The 7,057-nt window shown below is 37.5% G+C and overlaps 1 long non-coding RNA gene across 1 annotated transcript; it reads right to left on the bottom strand.

The window, feature by feature from the left end:
* Positions 1 to 1,524: 1,524 nt before the first annotated feature.
* LOC139138857 (uncharacterized) lies at positions 1,525 to 3,495 on the bottom strand. The gene is made up of 2 exons (XR_011553686.1): positions 3,344 to 3,495; positions 1,525 to 1,845 (listed from the first exon to the last, which is right to left on the bottom strand). It is a non-coding gene; the product is annotated as an uncharacterized lncRNA (long non-coding RNA).
* Positions 3,496 to 7,057: the final 3,562 nt, after the last annotated feature.

Raw genomic sequence — 7,057 nt, 5'->3', positions numbered from 1 at the left:
TATGACATTTACAATATTGCCTTTGAGACTAACTTGTCTACCCGTGGCAATTCTCTGATTTGCATGAAAGGAATACGTAAGGCAACAAGTCTTTCTTCGAGTGGATGTAATTTTAACTCTGGTGGGATTCCTGGGAATGACATTTGTTTGCTACAGCACAAGGTGGCAGCTTGGACTGTTTTAAATATGAGTAACAAGTTTGACATAATGGTGACATTTCATCATCTGTGGCATTTACATAGGATGATGCCAATGATGACAATTTACTTTTAATATTATTGTAATTTACAACACTTTCTCTGTACCACAGCTGTTCACAGCACACACATACAAATGTTGGACCATTCTGAACTGATTTATGGAAAACTTCAATAAGTTCATTAATTGATTTGGCACCACTGCAATTTCTTTTAATTTTCTTAGCTCTTGCATCACCTTCTTTTTCAGCTTGTCTGTACACTTCATCAGACCGTCTTAATTTCTTTGATTTAGCATTTCTCTGTTGTTCACTTTGTCTGTACACTTCATCAGACCGTCTTAATTTCTTTGATTTAGCATTTCTCTGTTGTTCACTTTGTCTGTACACCTCATCAGACCGTCTTAATTTCATTGATTGAACATTTCTCTGCTGTTCATTTTCTCTGAACTCTACCATTTTCCTTTTTTCTTGCTTTCTTTTCTTGTCTTTCACTTTCTCTTTTTCTCTATAATTTGCACAGTCTGTGGTTTCAGCCGTGTCATGAAATGTCTCTGTATCTCTTTCCTCAAGGAAATCATAGTGCCCACTATCAATTTGTCCTTCTACACGGATTGCATGGTATAATAGGTGTATTGTTTCAGAGGATTCACCTTCAGTGTCGAATGGTTCATTCAGAACATCTAGATGAACTGCAATTTTTACACTGTATGCCATAGCAGCTGCATTTATTTCAATATGGCCACCATGAGTTGCCAAACCTGGGTCAGATATAGACATGTACTGTCTGTAGTCATCTTGATTATTCACATGATATCTCTGATATTCACCTTTAATGAACTGCTCATATTGATCCCAATGATCAATTATATAGTTGACAATTTGTAATCTTACAGCATTATGATGAATCTGAGATCCAAAGAGACCTTGACTTATAGCCCTAAATAAACAATTGCCATCACCCTCGATAACCACCTTTCTGTAAGAATTTTGTGGACATTGTCTTTTACGTTGGAGATGCAATTTTCTCTTTTCATTTTTGGCCTTGTGGCTTAATTTCTTTACTCTCATTGTATTGATGTATTCAACTTCTAACAGATGTGATAAGATTCCTTCAGATTATTGTAGTTGTTGCAGTATCAAAAAGGTGTAATCTGGAATAAATGCTGTTGTGTTTCACTCAAGAATTCGTGTACAAGTTATCCTTGTATTTCTCTAGGATGGATGGTTTATTAGATAAAACACCAAGAATAAATAAATATATCTCTGTATGTTGTGTATATATATCTTGTGGCAGTCACTATTAAATTAAAGCAAGTACTCAAATCTTCCAATTTTTAAATATTTATTTGATTCTTATGATGGTGTGATTGTTATAATAGTGAAAAGTGAGCCTTCTAACGGCCAAATGTCTGAGCGTTCTGTGAGCCTTCCAACGGCCAAATGTGCAAATATGAGCCTTCTAGCGGCCAAATATGAGCCTTCCAACGGCCAAATGTGAGCCTTCCAACGGCCAAATATGCAAATATGAGCCTTCCAGCGGCCAAATGTGCAAATATGAGCCTTCTAGCGGCCAAATACAAGCCTTATTACAGCAAAATCAACCTCTTGAGCAGTAGTGGTGCAGGACTTCGGCTTGTAGATGTAATCTGTATAAGAAATAAAATCAATATATGATTTGAGTGGCAGCATGGGCTAAGGGACGGACCATTAGACTTTGTAGACTTTGGCAAGGGGGGAGGGGTGGTCAGAACCGGAAAAAAAAATTTTCAGAGCAGAAAATTTGAAAAACAAAATTTTCAGACTTCTCTCCAAAATAAAAAATATTCAGAACGTAACCGATAATAAAAAATTCTGCAAAACTCAGAAGAAAAAAAAATTTGCAAGTCTATTTTCATTTGAAAAAAATAAAATTTAAAATTATCGGACGTAAAAAAAATTGCAGAATCCAGTCGTGACCACCGCCCTCCCAAAGTCTAATGGTCCGTCCCTAAATTAAAGTTAAAAAAAAAAAACCAGTAGAAAGTTCATGCCAACAAAATGTCACCCTATCAAAAATACTGCCAAAGTACTGCTCCCATTTGATCAGGACTTTTCAAATACTGCAACAAATTTGAGTCATGTATGTAGCCCACCATGAACTGTATAATATATCAGTCTATCGAATTCTAAAATTCTTTGACAAAAAATAGGAAGACATATACCATAAAATATGCAAATAAACGGACCTACCCTAGGCATTTTCCAGGTAAACGTTTATGATTTATCTGCTCAATTTCAATATTTTGAAAAAACAACCCTTATATACAACAACTACACTTCCCCCTCTATACAATGTTTGGTTCCTTGAAAAAATGTGTACTGTGTCTTGAATGACCATAGTCGGCCATATTTCTATTGGAGATGCGTATTTTTTATTGAACGAATTTGATTTTTTTTTCCATATTTACGACTCCTCAAGCACATCGTTCTCGAGATTCAAAATTTTTGATCACTACCATAATGAACAAATTTATCTTTATCTCGATGAAATCGTGTCTATTTTCACAAATTCAAAGTCTAACCTTTTGACGCAATAAACTTCTGACGTCGCACGGATACGCATACTAGTACACCTTGGCCACGTCGGCCATCTTGTTTTTCCACTAACACGTGTCCTCACCACTTGTTGAATATTTACGACTCATCAAGGACACCGTTCTCGAGATTCAAAATTGTTGATCACTACCATAATGAACAAATTTATCTTTATCTCGATGAAATCATGTCTATTTTCACAAATTCAAAGTCTAACCTTTTGACGCAATAAACTTCTGACGTCGCACGGATACGCATACTTTACTAGTACACCTTGGCCACGTCGGCCATCTTGTTTTTCCACTAACACGTGTCCTCACCACTTGTTCATATTTACGACTCATCAAGGACACCGTTCTCGAGATTCAAAATTATTGATCGCTTCCATAATGAACAAATTTACCTTTAGCTAGATGAAATCTTGTCTATTTTCACAAATACAAAGTCTAATCTTTTGACGCAAAATCTACCGTACACCTTAGCCACATCGGCCACCTTGTTTTTCCACTAACACTAACAGTAACACGTATCATCGCGACTTGTTACCATACAAAAGAGTGAAACACTTACCTGACTTTTTCCTGTGACGGTCCTCTAGATGCACTAAGGTTTATAAAGCAGCTTAGTGCCGTTACCTTGCTTCGGATTGCCAGCAATAGCCGGCCTTCGACGATATTTCTGACGATGAGTACTACGGCTTTACTCTAGCCAGAGACGATGCTGAAGTTGGACTCAGTTTCGGATTCGGTTTCGGATTCGGTTCTTATATTTCCATGTTATTATTTTTCGAAGAATATAATAACTACTGATACACAAGGAGATATTTTAACTAGATGAAATTGCACAAATAGCATGTATTTTATCACATAAATGTAGCATGTAGTTCATGACATAAATGTTTCATATATACTGATAATTTATAAAGTTTAAAAAATCTAAACACTTTAGGCAGTAGAGCAAGGAACTGTAATGCATGACTACACAAGACAAAACTGCTGAAAAATCAGTCAAAAGTTACAACTTATGAGCTGTCCATCTCAATTATGGGCATTATGCAGTTCAGACTATTCAAGCTAACAGTACTACGCACAATTCAAAGAAATGCATTCAATGCTATCTTTATTACGCAACATATTATGTAAAACAACATCAATCAAAACATCAAATTAATACAACATATTAACATTAAAACATGTGACACACATTGACATATAAAATGATTAAAGTATGTTTTTGTAAATATTGTTTTCCTTGCTCGACATTCCTTTAAATTTTAAATTAGAGTGCTTTGAAGCTTTCTGTAATTTCTACTTTTTTAACCATTTGTGAATATATGCACACAATTTATGCCATGAAATATATGCATTGTTTTATTGTGATCTTATTTTCACTTTGTCTAGTGTGATTAGATATTATTTTAGCTGAAAAAAGGTCCAGGGAAAGTAAGGAAAATCCAGTATTCCACAGTGTAACAATTGGCTGAAAATATAAAATTTCTTTCAGTCTCTCGAATCCGAAACCGAATCCGAAACCGTGTCTAACTTCAGCATCTTCTGGCCAGAGTGTAACGTGGGGATAGCGCCCTCAAACCACAGATACCCAGAACCATGGTCATCATGCTTCCCATAGACTACCATGTATCAAAAAAATTAAAACTGTGATAACTTCATTAATATGCAAGTCACGCCCACCAAAACCTTTTCAGTTCTAGCCATTTGAATTCTGAAGATGTCTACCAAATTTGACTGAAATACGTTCAGCCGTTTTTGAGATAATGGGGATACAGACACACAGACAGACAGACATGGCTAAACCATATGCTCACGTGTGTGAACACGTGAGCAAAAAAGGGGGGTTAGAAATTTCCCAAAACTATCTAACCGGCGCTCCGTTTGGCTCCATTTTTCGGAATTGGAACCTTGGAACCAGTCTATGTATCGGTATCAAATATCAACGCAGTCTGTTCAGCAGTTTTTGACTTTTTGTCGTTTACGGAAATGGACGACATCAAACACCGGTTGAAACCACCTCTATATCACAACTTCCAGTTGTGATAATAAAAATTACAACAAATAGTTGGCATTCGTGTGTTGTGCATTAAGTAAATGGCATCATGCTTGTTTCTGGTATGATCATGGTGTGTATGTGCGGGGAAATACTGTTTTTTTTTACTTTTCTGTTGTCGCCAATTTTTGAGTACGTCACCAGTTTATTATTCAGCCTGTTAAAACGTGTAGGCATGGTCCAAATCAGCAAGCAGTGATAACTCTGATCTTTCCACATCATTTCCAAGAACTCTGTTATCTGGAGAGATTAAAATTGAAAAATTTATTACCAGTAAGCAAATCAATCCAGTCATCATTATCAGAAGATAAAATGTATGCAAATTAAATATAATCTCTTTTTGGTATTTATATACACACCAAATATGAGCTAAAAACCGACTCAAAGCAGGTCTGTTGATTATAAGCACATATGTAAAATTATGACTATGGTAAGTATTGAAATGGAGACATAACAAAATACATAAATGAGTACACTATAGGTGTAACCGTAAAGACTCAAATTGTGTGCTGAACACACATGAGGCTGAGATTGGGGATTTGGCTCAGCGGTTTATCTATGGCTTCTGCGCTAGGTGACTGGTGCTATACATTGTGAGTTCAAATCCGACTGAAACCACAATATATTACAAAAGTGTATGGACACAAATTCCATGAGCACAATCATATTGTATTCAGTTTAGATTGACAGCTTGAATTTACAGCTAGACATAAGTTAAGACTGATGACACAGTCCTTGACGTAAAAGAACTTTGTCATTCAAAGTCACTGAAATGTACGTTGTACCAATGATGTGAAATGACCTAAGTTACAATGAAAACAATGTCAAGGCATGTAGAGTACGAACTCAACACATGGAAACTAGACAATATGGCTGCCTCAAAGTGCTAAATTTGCTTTCCTGTGCGTGCATGATACAGCCTTGGGGCTTAGTGGGCCAGGGTCGGGTGTTAGAGTATATTTCTATTCTTTCAAGTATCATCATAAATTCCTGACAAACTGTGTTTAAAACCCTTTCCCCAAAATACCACGGACAGGTAAAAAAATCTAAGTTGGCAAAAAGCAGTCGGGGGGGGGGGGGGGGGGGTGTCACTTCTATTACTTGCCAATATGTATATGCGCCGCCCAATGGGGTGGGTATTTCAGCAATTTGGTCCAAAATGGGGGGGGGGGGGGTCAATTCCACTGTAAACCATGTCTAAAATGGGGTTGAAGTTTGAGTGCCACACAAGAACAAATTTCAACAGTCTGTTCCCATCTCGCTAGCAGGGTTCTGAGCTGCACTCAATAAGCATGGATATCTTTTCTGTGGCAAGGGAACCATTACAGAGACCCCCTGGCTTAAAGTAAATATGGACTTTGTTTTAAAACATTGTCACTGATTTGTCAGAACTCTACATATGGCAGATTTTTGCCCAATGGAAAATACCCAAACAAAGTCGCTCTACTGCTCCTAGTATTATTCAGGTCGACCATGGCCATATGAAGTAGTATTGCTTTACAGACAAACAGCGAGGTTTGTTGTGAATTGTAATTTAAAAAAAAACACCACTCAGACTGTAACTGCAGATGACTGATAATTTGCAGAAGCTGGACCAAAATTTGGTGAGTGAAGGAAATTTTTCTTTCACAAAATTTGTTAGTATTTCCTCATGATTTTTCGGAATCATGGCTTGGCCAGCAACAAAATAGCTCTAAACGCAGTATAAGCTTACAGTGGTAGGCTTTGCCGGGGCAAATACTTGCTTTTTCCGTTTTAAAAATGTTGACGCTATGACTGTTGACCTGGGTCAAAGGTCATAAAGGTCTAAAATGGGGTCCTAAAACAACGAGATTTTAGGTCTAAAATGGGCCCTGGGTTTTATACCTGCGGCCGCACACCCTACCACTTCTCTGAACAAGTACTCCCCCCTCCTCCCGAGAGAGGTACAGCAGTTCTAGCTCTGCGTTATATACGCGTCCAATGAGAGAAGAGCAATTGAAAGACAATACGTCATCTGCGAAGGGTTGTATGCAGACGCGTACATTGCATGCAGCTGATTCAAAATGGCCGGCGCTGGGTTGGTGCGCCCAGCCGATTTCAGGACGATTTCTCACCAGTAGCATAGGGTAAGGTATGATTTCAGGCAAAAGAGGTCAGTCGATCGATTGTTTATGCAATCATCTGACCGTTGACCAGTTTTTATCACCGGAAACGCTCAGAGTTCGTGAATTTCGCTGA

Source organism: Ptychodera flava, chromosome 8 (assembly GCF_041260155.1).
Source record: "Ptychodera flava strain L36383 chromosome 8, AS_Pfla_20210202, whole genome shotgun sequence".
Taxonomy (NCBI): domain Eukaryota; kingdom Metazoa; phylum Hemichordata; class Enteropneusta; family Ptychoderidae; genus Ptychodera; species Ptychodera flava.
The sequence above is the reverse complement of the archived record's forward strand: the minus strand, read 5'-3'. Positions and strand labels throughout refer to the sequence as shown.